The 15,427-nt window shown below is 40.5% G+C and overlaps 1 protein-coding gene across 1 annotated transcript in view; it reads right to left on the bottom strand.

Annotated features, from left to right (window-relative positions):
* Nucleotides 1-15,427, bottom strand: part of LOC132384552 (vesicle-fusing ATPase) — a 277,249-nt gene that overhangs the window by 150,086 nt on the left and 111,736 nt on the right. The gene's annotated exons all lie outside the window — the stretch shown is intronic.

Here is a 15,427-nt window from a genome sequence, read left to right as displayed (position 1 = left end):
GCAAATAGGGCACAAATAAGACTACTTGAAAATCAAGTGAAAAGAGATGTCATCTTAGGCAATAATGATTACATCAGATAATGGTTCAGGAGATGGTTGTTCTATTCCTTCATGGGGAATGGAAGGCAAGTTGGGGAATTTATGAGATGACAGCACAGTGGCTTATAATGCTACTGCCTCAGTTCTGACTTCTGGTGCTGTCTATGTGGCGTTAGCACGTTCTTCAAGTTTTGGCTTCTTCCCATATCCTATAAATGTATAGATTGAGTGCCTAATCTGCTCAACAACATTGCTCCTAGTGTGTATATGAGCTGTAGAATCTGGGGGGAGGGAGTAGATGGGAATGTGGGGAGAATAGATCAGAGGGAAAATTTAGTGGGGAATTCAGAATGCTCTGTGAGCCAACAGACTTAATAGGCAAAATGACCACCTCTTATATTTCAAGGAAATATGGACAAAATAATAAATTAGCAAGATGAAGATCAAAGATGTAAGAAAAATGTCTGGACTAATTATTAAATATGAAAGGCAAAAAGGATATAACCCTAATGCAGGCAAGGATGGGATGAACCAAAAGGGCTTGCTTTTAATAATGAAAGTATGGCATAACGACACTAAACATTTCAAACATCACTACAAACTCAAATAGCACTGACTCAAAGGATGAAAAAATAAATAATGGCACAATTAGGGACGGGAGAAAAGAAGCAGGGATGGAAGGACATTCTTAAGAGCATGAAGGAAAACACAATGAGGAGATTAACAAACAGTGAAAGATGGGTGAAATAGCAGGAATTGCAGATTATTTTAACACTGGTAGCAGGGGAATTAATGAAATATTTATAAAAACAACAAAGAAACATCTAAAACATGAGATTTAAATCAACCTTACTAACTTTTTGAAGATGTAGCAGAAATGATGGACAGAACACATCTTCAAAGTTATCCAGTGGCGAACTTCAACATGGAATTCAGCAAATCCCAAGCTGGTTTATAGGGTTCAAGTTAAGTTAATTGCTAGACAAGCAGATGTTGGGAATTAATTCACAAGTATCACCAGTGCTGTACCACTGGTGTTACCCACTTACAAGAAATTCTAGCATTACAATTCTTCATTTACAGTTTCAGATTTGGAGGTACAGTACACCTAATACAAAATAGAACTACGACAAGGAAGAGGTTGCCATCAATAAATATATGAAGTATATGTAGAAATATATTAACACTACATCCTAAGTGAGAAAACATGAGGTTTGGATTGGGGGAATGGGGAGGGACAGAGGAATCATTTCTAATCAGTTGGCTCAAAAATACTTTTCTCCATCTTTCTTCAAGTGTCAACTTTATCCTCTCATCACTCATTCAAAGCATCCAGAAGATAGATCAGAAATTTAGCACAGACATCAGCATGAGGCAAAGGCAAGAGTAACAAGGAAGAAATAATAGCCTTTGCTTAAGACGTATTTCAATGTCTCAAAAAATTCAGTAAATTATGTTAAAACACATCCAAAGCTTTACTGAAAGAAAAGTTTAAAAGGACAAGTGCATTAAAAATAAACCAACACTCAGGCTGTAGAACTTAAAGGCAGCAGAGAAATTCCATCAAGGAGCTGAGGGTTAGAATACAATTTATTAAATTACTGGCTCCAGATTCAGCCTGCAGCATTCAGAGCTGCTAACCTGTGTTCGACACAATTAAAAATTGCAATACTCCAGACATGCCTGCTTAGGTCTTCCTTCTTAACAAGGGAAGACTACATGTACATGGAGCTTAGAAAAAATAGAGGGCTATGGGTAACCCTAGTAATTTCTAAGGTAGGGACATGTTCGGCACAACTTTGTGGGCTGAAGGGCCAGTATTGTACTGTTGGTTTTCTATGTTTCTATGATTAGTGATATGCAGAATAAATACCAACACTTAAAAATCACAACCCAACTCCAAAGGAGAACGTGCAACCCAACTCCATAGCGGAATGTGTGACTGGCTTGATGAAATGAGCTTCAGTCTAACTGAATAGAGGTCAATATACAGTTGGGCTCAATGGTGCTATGCATCAAGCACTTCTGAACAATTTTATCTACTAGTCATCTGGAAAAACAGGTGCCATGAACAAAAATACACTCAGCTCTTCACACCTGTCCTACCATTCAATATAATCATGGCTCATTTGCCCCAAGATTCATCTCTTACTTCATCTTTGCCTGTTCTCAATGGCTTTCAATTGTTGGATCTTTAATTAAAAAAAAATCTGCCTCTTGAAATACCTCCAGTAACCTATCCTCTGCAAGACAGAATTCCAGACATTCATCACACTCTGTGAGAACTTCTTTCTGGGTATCTGAGCTTTAAATCACTAGGCCTCTTATGAATTATGTCCCCTTGACTGGAAATATCCCATTAGTAGAAACATCTCAACAACTACCACATGCCCCTTGGGATCTTGCATCTTCCAATACCAACCCCACCCCCGATTCAGTGTTGAACAAAGTTCTAAGTGGCTCAAAAGGTAGTAATAGACTAGTTAAAAGGGCACAAAAATGGCAAAAAGAATTCAATCTAGGAAAACAAAACTTAACAATTCTACCCCAAAGCACAAAAATACAAAATAGTAGGATACCAGCAGCAGAATCTTTAATCAAAGTGCCTCACTTGTTGTCCAGTTTGCCAGCCTATTTTCTGAATATGCCATAGTTCACTGATAAAAGCAGTACATGCAGCTAAAGTGGTTAAGTAGGGTTACAGGAGAGTTGTGTTATTGGCCAAAATAAAAAATGCAAAAGCAAAAAGATCACACAGTCAATCATAAAGCACAGAAACAGGTCTTTCAACCCAACTGGTCCACATCGACAAAGATTCTCATCCAAGTTGGTCACATTTAGTCCACATCTCTCCAAACCTTTCACATCCATGTATCTACCCAAGTACCTTTTAAATATTGTTGACATGCCCATCTCAACCACTTCCTTTTGTAGCTTATTCCATATAGTGAACACATAATATGGAAAAAAAAAGTTGCCCCTCACTACTACTATTACGTCAACTCAGGCCTAGGGGACAGTGTCTCAGGTTCCTATTAAATCTCTCCCCCCTGTTAGAATTGGAAAGACTGAAGGAAATCTAGGAATAAATTTATCCAAATGTAAGTGTTTGGGAGCATGATGGGGTGGGGAGAGATGGAACTCACGATCTCAAAGAATGGTGAGGCATCAACTTCTCAACATATTTATAAATGCCGCAAGAGTTCAACAAATTTCCTGATCAAGGCATAGGAGTAATCCAAATTCATCTATGAAGAGGACCATGAATCAAACTGTCCATCACACTCCTACATTCAGAAAGGGGTTCCTCTATGGTCTGTGTTCAAGAACATGCATTATCTTAGTCAATTCTAGGTGAGCAGCTGGAGTCTTGCCAGCCTCATCCACACACTACATTCACCAGAAAGTATTCTACAACTTTCTCAGAAGAACCTGGTTTCTATATAGATCTGTATGCACACCCTCCTGCAAACCACAGCCAAAATCAATTCACTGAACACATTCATGGCAATCCAACCCAAAAGCCTTCTGGTTTGTCACAATGGCGATTGAGCATGGGTGCCACTGAAGCATAATGGTTAGCACAACATTATTACAGCTCAGGACTGAGTTTGGAGTTTAATTTGTCAATGACTTAGATAATGGAATTGATGGCCTTGTGCCAAAGTTTGTGGATAGTAGGTAGTGCTGAGGAAGTAATGTGATCGCAGAAGGACTACAGCAAGTTGGAAGAATGGGCAAAAAAGTGGCAGATGGAATACAGTGTTGGGAAATGTATGATAATGCATTTTGGTAAAAGGAACAACAGTGCAAACTATTATCAAAATGGGGAGAAAATACAAAGATGCAAAGGAATTAGGAGTCCTCATGGAAGACTCCCAAGAAGGTTAATTTACAGGTTGAGCCTGCAGTGAAGGCAGCAAATGCATTGTTGGCATTTATTTCAAGAGGAACAGAATATGAAAGTAAGGAAATAATGCTGAATCTTTCAAAGACACTAGTTAGGCTGCACTTGGAATATTGTGAATAGTTTTGGGCCCCATACCTCAGAAAGGATGTGATGTCATTGCAGAGAGTCCAGAGGAGGTTCATAAGGATGATTCTGGGAATGAATGGGGTTAACACATGAGGAGCATTCGGCAGCTTTAGGCCTGTACTCGCTGGAATTTAGAAGAATACCTGGGGGGGGGGGGGGGGATCTCATTGAAACCTACCAAATTTTGAAAGGACTAGATAAGATGGATGTGGAGAGGATATTTCCTCTGGTGGGGGTCTCCAGTATGAGAGGTCATAATCAAAATTGAGGGGTGCCCTTTTAGAACAGAGGTAAAGAGGAACTTTTTTTAAGCCAGAGAGTGGTGAATCTGTGGAATGCTCTGTCACAGACTGTGGTAGAGGCAAAGTCCATGGGTATGTTTAAAACAAAAGTTGATCGTTTCCTGATTGGTCAGGGCATCAAAGGATATGGTGAGCAGGCAGGTATATGGAGTTGAGTGGGATCTGGGATCAGCCATGATGGAATGGCAGAGCAAACTCAATGGACTGAATGGCCTAATTCTGCTCCTATGTCATATGGTCTTATGGTCTAATCCTGGTGCCACTTGTAAAACATTTGTACGTTCTCCCTGTGAGCGTGTGGGTTTTTCCAGGTGCTCTGGTTACCTTCCATAATCTGAAGATGTACTGTTTAGATTAATTGGTCGTTGTAACAAACTGGGATCCACCGGGCCTCTTTGGTTAATGGGGAGGCTCACTGGCATAAGAAAGGTTGGGAAACCCTGCTGTAAATTATCCTGTGATTAGGCTAGGGTTAAATTGGGGTTTTGCCGGCTGTGTGATTTGAAGGGCTAGAAGGGCCTGTTTTGCACTGTATCCTTGGGTGGCTGATAACTCAAATGTCGACAACTAACAAAAATATAAATCTAAAAGCAACATACATGTATTGTACCATTGCAATGTTTGGGTGTGTGACAGTGCATGTATGGAAAGTAAATATACAAATTCTATTAGCGTACATCGTTAAAGCACTGCCACTATAGCCAAATATCTTTTCTATGCAACATCTACTTGGTTGACTGATATACATGTTGTAAAGTTCGTTTCATTAACAATATAGGCAGCAAAAATCAATTGTTCTTTCAATTATAAAAGTGTTATGAAAGTAGTAAAAAGTACTGTGGAATTGAAAGTTTTAAAATGAACTGGCAAGACTGAACATAGCTACCTCAACTTCTCTGGGCAGTGTATACTGGCAGTTTTACTCCCACCAGTAAATTGGATTGCAGCCCCTCAGGTCATTGTTCTTGACTAGGTTCAGCAAAAACTGATAATTGATAAAACAAGGGGTGACTAACAGCCATAACAAGAGTCACTGGTAGAGGTCTCTTAGCTCATTTTACAGCAGGGTGAAATAACAAATTCATACCAGTCCTGCCAAATTAGTGTCAGGCACAATGCATTAATAAGTACCAAATGGCAATTGAATCCCTTATGTATATAGGGAGGGGTGTGAAGTAAGATTGCGTGATGAGTGAAGTTCAAAGATGTAATGCTGAACTGCTCCCAGCTAAGATATGCTGAAGCTAACAAGGTATTGAGAAGCAGTCAACCTTTCTAGGGTCACACACCCTATTACTGCACAATCCTTTATTTACTGAGCCTTCGACAAGTTGTCAAAAATAGTGGTCAAGGAAGCAGCAAGGAACTGTACTTTCTCACTCTTGTAGAGGACAAGATTGATAGTAATTAGTAAAGCATTTAATTATAAATGTAATTATATTTATTTCAAGCACAGCTGAATCTTCATTATATACAAGAGAAAGACACATTCAGTGACCTTTCATTAACTGATAATCCTTGTTTTAAAAAATGTGATTCAAAAGTACTTACGTTTTCTTAAAGATCTTAGTGCTAGGGTGCCAAAGTGAATTCATTCATTAAAAAAAAACTCATGCTAACATTGAGCCTTCCAGAAATCATACCCCAAAAATATATCTCTTTACAATTAGCCAGCTAGATTACACATGACTCCTTAAAGAGCTCTGATGCAAACATCAGGATTTTTTCTAAGCCATAAAATTCCCCATTTAGTTTAGTTCCTGAATACCCAATTATTGGTTGTGTTCATGTAAAGGACAGAGTTCCCTTTATTAACAACTCCTCATACTCTAACCTATACTGGCTCCCATTCTGATAAAGCCCAATTTTAAAATGCTTATCCCCATTCATTCCACCCTCTTCATTTTCAAATATTCATCTCTCCAATTTCCGAGTCCTCTTCTGGTTCTTATTTCTTGCACATACCAGATTTCCTTTGCTCAACCACTGACTAGTTACCTGGCACCCCAAGTCATGGAATTTCCTCCCTTAAAATAGGTGCAGTCGTGCCACGTATTGTGATGCAACTTGCAGAAAGCCCAACATTCTTCAGTGATTAAAGTGAGAAAAGGTGAAATGTTTCAATTCTGAAACAGTGAAATGTGATGGAAGGAAGGAGAATAAAAGCTTACACCATGAATGATGCTCGTCTACTACTCATATAACTAGCTCCTTGCTTGGATTATCAATCTTCTTTTACCAACCTAATCTATTCACTTCACTTTCCCCCTTTGGTCTTTTATCAATATGTAATCCCAGCTGTAGAGCAAAAGTGTGCTCAAAAACCAAAATATGAGAGGATAATGCAACAAATGACAAAACAATTTGGCACCAGCCTACTTTATTTAAATATGACAAACAAGCTGTTAGTGCAGATGAGACAAGGATTCCAAAACTGAGCCACTACCATGCATAAAATTTTAATTTTACAAAATAGTCAACCCTTCCATTTATTCTACCAAAGTGCATGACCATACACTTCCTGACACTGTGTTCTATCTGCCATTCCTTTGCCCATTCTCCGGATCTGTCCAAGTCCTTCTGTAGCCTCTCTACTTTCTCAAAACTACCTGCCCCTCCATCTGTCTGCAAACTTTGCAACAAAGGCATCAATTCCATCATCCAAGTCACTGACATATAGCACAAAAAGAATCAGTCCCAACACAGACCTCCGTGGAACACCACTAATCACCGGTAACCAGTCGGAAAAGGATCCCTTTATTCCTACCTTTACCTCCCACCAATCAGCCACTGCTTTATCCATGCTAGAATCTTTCCTGTAATACCATGAGCTCTTAGCTTGTTAAGCAGCCTCACGTGGGCCATTTGTCAAAGGCCTTCTGAAAATCCAAGTATATAACTAATTGTTTGTCTATCCTGCTTGTTACTTCTTTAAAGAATTCGAAGATTTGTCAGGCACATTTTCCCTCGAGGAAACCATGCTGAACACAACCTATTTTATCATGTGCCTCCAAGTATCCTGAGACCTCATCCTTAACAACTGATTCCAACATCATCTTCCCTACCAATGAGGTCAAACTAACTTCCTTCTGCCTCTCTCCCTTCTTGAAGAGTGGAGTGACATTTGCAGTTTTCCAGTCTTCTGGAACCATTCCAGAATCTAGTAATTATTGAAAGATCATTACTAATACCTCCACAATCTCTTCAGCCACCTCTTTCAGAACCCTGGGGTGTACACCAACTGGTCCAGGTGAATTATCTATCTTCAGACGTTTTAGTTTCCTCAAGAACTTTCTCTCTATAGTTATGGTAACTTCAGGCACTTGATGACCCCTGACACCTGGGGACTTCCACCATCCTGCTACCTGCTAGTGTCTTCCATAGTGAAGACTGTTGCAAAATACTTATTCAGCTCATCCACTATTTCATTGTTCCCCATTATTACCACTCCAGTGTAGTTTTTCAGTGGTCCAATATCCATTCTCGCCTCTTTTACACTTTATGCATCTGAAGAAACTGTTGGCATCCTCTTAATTATTGGCTAGCATATTTTCGTATTCCATCTTTACCTTATTACTTACTGACTTTAGTTGCTTTCTGTTGGTGTTTTTTTTAAACAAAAAATTTCCAATCCTCTAACTTCCCTCTAATCTTTGCTCTATTATTTGAACTCTCTTTGGCTTTTATGTTGGCTTTGACATCTCCTCTTAGCCATGGTTGTGTCAAAGACAGTGTAACAACTACTGTACAGGTATTACAAGTTTTACTCATTGTTTGATCATTGTTCACCTTGCATCTTGTTTGTTCGCTGCTTATGTTTTGAGCGAGAGGAACATGTACAGTTTTTTTCTTGCTAATATTCCCTAAACAAGATAGTGTAACAACTATTTACATAGCATTTCCAGTGTATTAGGTGTCAAAGGTTCTGTAATCTAGAGATGATTAAAAGTTTTACTCATTGTTTGATCATTGTTCACCTCGCGGCTTGGTCTTTCGCTGCTTGTGTTGTGAGCAAGAGGAACGTGCAGTTTTCTTTCTTGTCAATATTCCCTAAACATTCCCTAAACAACTATTTACATAGCATTTACATTGTATTAGGTATTATAAGTAATCTAGAGATGATTTAAAGTATATGGGAGGATGTGTGTAGGTTATATATAAAATGGCATAGTATTTGCATAAGGGACTTGAGCACCTGTGGCTTTTGGTATCCACGGGGGGGCCCGGAACCTATCCCTCACGGATAAGGAGGGCCGACTGTACTGCCTCCTCTTTGGGATGTACATATCCAGTGCCTTCCGAATTGCTTTCAGAAACGCCAGTCATTGCTGCTCTGCCATTATCCCTGGCAGTGTTCTTTTCCAATCAATTCTGGCCATTTCTTTCATGCCGCTTTAATTCCCTTTATTTCACTGTAATACCGATACATCTGACTTCAGCTTCTCCTCAAATTTCAGGGTGAATTCAATCATATTATGATCACTCTCCCTTAAGGGTTCTTTCACCTTAACTTCCCCAATCAATTCTGGTTCATCGCACAACATCCAATCCAGAATAGCTGATCCGCTAGTGCGCTCAACCACAAGCTGCTCTAAAAAGCCATCTTGAAGGCATACCAGAAATTCCCTCCTGTAATCCAGCCCCAATCTACCTGCATATTGAAGTCCCCCATGACTATTGTAATATTGCCCTTTGGGCATACATTTTCTGTCTCCTGTCATAATTTGTAGGCCATATCCTTACGACTGTTTGGGGGTATGTATACAACTCCCATCAGGAAGATTTCACCCTTACATTTACTTAGCTCTATCCACAAGGATTCAACAGCCTCTGACCCTATGTCACCTCTTTCTAAAGATTTGATTACATTTTTTTTAACCACCAGAGAAACACTGCCCCCTCTGCCTAACCTTTCGATACAATGTGCATCTTTGAAAATTAAGCTCCCAGCTGTTGTCTTTCTGCCATGATTCAGTGATGTCTACATCATACCTGCCCATTTGCAACTGTGCTGCAAGTTCATCTGCCTTATTCTGTATACAGTGCACATTTAGATGCAACACCTTCAGTCCTGTATTCACCCTTTTCAATTTTGCCACACCATGCTCAACCTGTTGTCTCCTAACTTTGTCTGAGATGACCAACATCTGCCTCTACAACCTCTCCACTAACTGTTCTGGTTCCCATCCTCCTGCAACTCTAGTTTAAGCCCTACCATGCAGCGTTAAAAAACCTTCCTGCCAGGACATCACCTGCATAGATTGTGAAATTTGTCAACTTTGCAGCAGCAGTACAATGGAATACATGACAATATAGAAAAAAAACCTGAATTACTACTAAGTATATATGTCTATCAAATAGGAAAATTAAATAAATAGAGCAAAAGCAGAAATAAAAACATAGTGAGATACTGTTCATTGTTTTAATGTCTATTCAGAAAACAGATGGCAAAAGGAAAGCTGTTCTTTAATCACTGAGTTTGTGCCTTCAGGCTTGTGTACCTCCTTCCTGATGGTAACAATGAAAAGAGGGCATGTCCTGGGTGGTAAGGGGGTCCTTAATGATGGACACTGCCTTTTTGAGGCACCACTCCTTGAAGATTTTTCAGATACCATGGAGGCTAGTGCCCATGATGGAGCTGACATTTTACAACTCTCTGCAGCTTACAATTAAATAAAAACAAAAATGGATACATTCCCAACTATTCTGTTACCTTTGGCGAATGGTCATTCAGAAAGATATCAGGGCTCTGCTGTCACATCTTTATTAGCTGAACTGATAGTCAAAACATGTAGGCTATAACGGCTGGATGTCAAAATGCTGCATCTCTGCAAGACACAGTACCTTCAATTGAAGGAAGACAATGAGATAGCAATGGAAAAGGTTCTTTAAATAACAGAACAACAACTCAAGCCATCTGACAATACGAATTTCCCTAATGTGAGCAGAATGCCTCTCATCACTTACACTTGGGCTCATTTTATTCTTACAAAGGAATTCTCTAGATAGTCTAACAAATGTTAATCCTGTCGCATTATATGGTGCAACGCAGAAGTGCTAGAGCAGAATTTAAAGGATTACAATAAATCCCCCAACTCTGCTCCTCCATCAGCAAACAGCATCTTAAATAAACAGATTCTCAAAAGAACTACTTCAAAGTGACTTAACACTTAAATTATGTTAAACATAAGGATAAGGTCCTGGAAATGTTACCCCATGCCACATTTTAATAAGAGGGTGAGAGTTGGTGGTGGGGGCAGGGAGAGTAACAGGAAGACACACACACACTGCTTAGACAAGCCAAGAAACTGGAGTTGTGCCAAGAAATGCTAACTGCACATTCTGGAAATGTCAAGATTGCCCTCATAGTGAAACCAACTGAATGTGACAGCTAATTGAGCAGATGACACACAGTGCATAAATGCCAAGTCTCTTGCAAAATTAAGTTTTATCAGGATTTAGATGGCATTTTGAAGATGTCGCATTGAAGGTTATTATTTCGCCTTTCGCTTCTGTGCAACACGCTGTTGAGTTTTGGAATCCAGGTGATAAGCCAGGTGTGCTAGTGATCACTTCTCAGACTTGAGAGATTTGTTGTCAGCCAATACTAATCCTCACTGAGCAGAGTCTCACCCATTAAAGCAGGTGTGTGACCTGTGCAATCTAGCCACAATACAGCCAAGGAACCTGGCACCACATAAAGGACAGAGTGAAAAACACGGCATGGAGAGAGAGTGCAGTAATGTAATTCAATCACTGTCCCTTCCCACCCAGCGCCCTGAGGAATAGTGAAATCAGTAATGTCAAATTACTTTTGTACCTCTTGTACAGATTAGCTTATAAACAGGAATTTTTAAGCTTGGCTTGAATAATTACATTGAATACATGGCTTTTACTTCTCTGGCCATTGGTCAATCACAGAGGCTGCACAGATACCATTTTACATTTATGTTTATACTTCATTGTTTTATTTATCTCATCCAATTTCTGTTCCATACTACCATGTGCATTACTCGACAACTTTTCAATGCAACATTAACAGCTGCTAAACCCTAAATTACACAGATCCCACTGGAGGAAAATAATTCATCTGAATTTCATGAAGTACCTATTCATGGCTGATAAAGAAAAAGCACCACCTCAATGGGTGCCACAGCAGCATAGCAGTTTAGCACAACACTATTACACCTCAGGTCAATGGAGTTCAGACTTCAATTCCAATGTCATTTGTAAGGAGTCTGTCTGTCCTTCCCATAGAATTGAGGGCTTTCTTCGGGTGCTCCGGTTTCCTCCCACTGTCCAAAGGTGTACCAGGTAGATTACTTGGTCATTGCAAACTATACCATGATTAGGCTAGGTTTAAATTGGGGGTTGCAGGGCAGTGTGGCTCAGAGCCGGAAGGGCCTATTCCACACTGTATCTTAATAAATACATAGATTTGTTAAAACTTTTAAGGCTACATTGCCTTAGCAATCAAGGTTGCCCAGAGTTATATGATGCTATCAGTAGCTTACTCTTATATTTAATGAAGTACGCCTCGTCACGCTGAGGGTGCTCAAGTTGCGGAATCATTCAACCTAATTATAAATCTGCAAAGTGGTCATCCTAAATCTTGACAACACACCAACTTCAACAACATTCGTAAATACAAGCAGTTTGAAAATCTCTTGCATGCCCTTATATTCAAGAATGTTCCAACTTCAAGATCCATTACAAAGTAAAGCCCACACTCCTAACATTTCCAACAAACAGAAATATCTTACATATATTTGAGTGATACAATTAAAAAATGTTTCCACTGAGAAATATTCTCCCAAATCAAGTCATCTCTGACTGCCATTTATTGTGGCTTGGGTGAGACGTGATGCTTTTGTTCTGCAACAGGGCTTACAGTTCATCTTGTTAGTTCGTTTCCAGCTTCACTCTCAAACTGTTGACACCATCTTCCCCAGATGATGCTTACTCCTGTGGTCATGAAGAATCTGCCATAACTGCCTAATACTGAGCTCTCATCTTGTTTTGTTGGTGCTGCTTCTCATTTTAATTCTTCACCTTACTACTTTTTACACTACCTTTAGTTTCTTGCACTATTCCAAGAATCAATGCAAGCTCAAGAAATAACATTTCATTTTCTGACTCATAACTACCATATCTGCAAGACAATTTCTCTACATGCCATCTGGCTTGCTGGGGATTCTCAGCATTTTCATATCTCACACTTCCAGTAACTACATTGTTTCTCTCAATTTGAGAACTTTTACCATTCTCCCATCCAACCTAATGCATTCCCTAAATACATCTTCTCCAGAAAGATTAGCTACAATAAGTAGGCCTTCACCATCCTCTTTCAACACCATCACTCGCATCATTAAGTCTCCTGATCCCTACCCTACCACAAAGATTCCCTCTTATCTCCACAACTTCCCCTTCTTTAAACTCAATCAGATACAGGGTCAACAACCTAAAATGCCAGTGGTTTTTCTCTACACTGATGCTGTCAGACCTACTAAATATTTCCAATGCTGATGGTGGAGGCTGATACGATAGAGACATTTAACAGGCTCTTGGATAAGCACATAAATATACAGGGAATGGAAGAATACAGGACAATGGAGCAGAATTAGGCTATACGGCCTTTCAAGTCTGCTCTGCCATTCCAGTGTGGCCGATTTATTATCCCTCTCAACCCCATTCTGCTGCATTCTCCACAATGTTGTCACTAATCAAGAACCTATCAAACTCTGTTTTCAATATACCCAATGATTTGGCCTCCACAACCGTCTGTGGACAATGAATTCGATTTACCACCCTCTGACAAAAGAAATTCCCCTTCAGCTCTGTTCCAAAGAGAAGTCCCTCTATTCTGAGGCAGTGCCCTCTGGTACTAGACTCCTCCAATTCATGACTATTGAAAGGCCTAGATAGAGATGCCCAGGGAAACATTTTCTCCACATCCATTCTATCTCGGCCTTTCAATATACAGTAGATGTCTATGAGATTCTCCCCTCATTCTTCTAAATTCTAAAAGTACAGAGACATCAAATGCTCCTCATACGATAACCCTTTCTTTCCAGTTATCATTCTGGTGAACATCCTCTGGACCCTCTAATGCCAGCACATCTTTTTTAGATAAGGTGCCCAAAACTACTCAGAATGCTCCAAGTCCTTATAAACCTTAGTATTACATCCTTGCTTCTGTATTCCAGCCCTCTCAAAATGACTGCTAACATTGCATTTGCCTTCCTTACCACAGACTCAACCTGCAAGTTAACCTTTAGGGAATCCTGCATGAGGACTCCCAAGTCCCTCTGCACTTTTGATTTCCATTTAGAAAATAGTTTATGCTTTTATTCCTTCTACCCAAGTGCACGACAATACACTTCCTGACACTGTATTCCATCTGCCACTTCTCTGCCCATTCTCCTCATCAGTCTGACCTTCTGCAGACTCCCTGCTTCCTCAGCACTATCTGCCCCTCACATGTCTTCGTATCATCTGCAAACTTGGTCAAAAAGCCATCAATTCCAATATCCAAATCCTTGACATACAATGCGAAAAGAAACCGTCTCAACACCACTAGTCACCAGCAGCCAACCAGAAAAGGCCCCCTTTATTTCTACTCTTTCCCTTCTGTCAGTCAGGGAATCTTCTATCCATGATAGTATTTCTTCCGTATTACCATAGGTTCTTACCCTGTTTAGCAGCACCATGTGCAGCACCTTGTCCAAGGCCTTCTGAAAATCAAAGTAAACACCATCCGCTGACTTTTCTTTATCTACCCTGCCTGACAGATTTGTCAGACAAGATTTAGCCTTTAGAAAACTATGCTGACTTTGGCCCATTTTATCAAAAGCCTTGAAATACCCCAAAACCTCATCCTTAATAATGGACTCCAACATCTTCCCAACCACTGAAGTCAGGCTACACACACAAAATGCTGGAGGAACTCAGCAGGCCAGGCAGCATCTATGGAAAAGAGTACAGTTGACATTTCGGGCTGAGACCCTTCAGTAGGACTGGAGAAAGAATGAGGAGGAGTAGAAATAAAAGGTGCAGGGAAGAGAGGGAGACACAAGGTGATAGGTGAAACCAGGAGGGGAGAGGGGTGAAGTAAAGAGCTGGGAAGTTGATTGGTGAAGGAGATACAGGGCTGGAGAAGGGGTGAGGACAGAAGGCCATGGAAGAAGGTGGGGGGGGTGGGGGAGAGAAAGAAGTACCAGAGGGAGGTGATGGGGAGGGAAGGAGATGAGGTGAGATTGGGGAAAAAAGGGATAGGGAATGGTGAAGGGTGGGGAGGCACTACCAGAAGTTCAAGAAATTGATGTTCAATCCATCAGTTTGGAGGCTACCCAGACAAAATATAAGGTGTTGTCCTCCAACCTGATTGTGGCCTTATCGCGACAGTAGAGAAGACCATGGATTGACATATCAGAATGAGAATGGGAAGTGGAATTAAAATGGGTGGTCACTGGGAGATCCCGTTTTTTGGCGTACAGAGTGTAGGTGCTCAGCAAAGTGGTCTCCCAATCTACATCAGGTATCACTGATGTACAGGAGGCCACACTGGGAGAACCAGACACAGTAAATTACCTCAAGAGACTCACAGGTGAAGTGTTGCCTCAGCTGCAAGGACTGTTTGGGTTCCTCAGGAGTGTCCTAGGACCAACCATCTTCAGCTGCTTCATCAATGACCTTCCTTCTGTGATAAGGTCAGAGGTGGGGATGTTTGCAGATGACTGCACATAGTTCTGCACCATTTGTGATTCCTCAGATGGTGAAGTAGTTCATACCCAAATGCATCAGGACCTGGACAATATCCAGGCTTGAGCTGACAAGTGGCAAGTAACATTCGAGCCAGACAAGTGCCAGGCAATAACCAGCTCCAACAAGAGAGGCTCTAATCATCGTCCCTTGCCAGTCAGCGATATCACCGTCACTGAATCAACATCCTGGGGGTTTCCATTGACAGGAAATTGAACTGGTCTATCCATCTAAACACCACGGCTACCAGAGAAGATCAAAGGCTAGGAATCCCACGGCATGTAACTCA

The sequence above is a fragment of the Hypanus sabinus genome, chromosome X1 (genome assembly GCF_030144855.1).
Source record: "Hypanus sabinus isolate sHypSab1 chromosome X1, sHypSab1.hap1, whole genome shotgun sequence".
NCBI classification, from domain to species: domain Eukaryota; kingdom Metazoa; phylum Chordata; class Chondrichthyes; order Myliobatiformes; family Dasyatidae; genus Hypanus; species Hypanus sabinus.
Note: the sequence above shows the minus strand (reverse complement) of the source record. Positions and strands in the feature narration are given on the sequence as shown.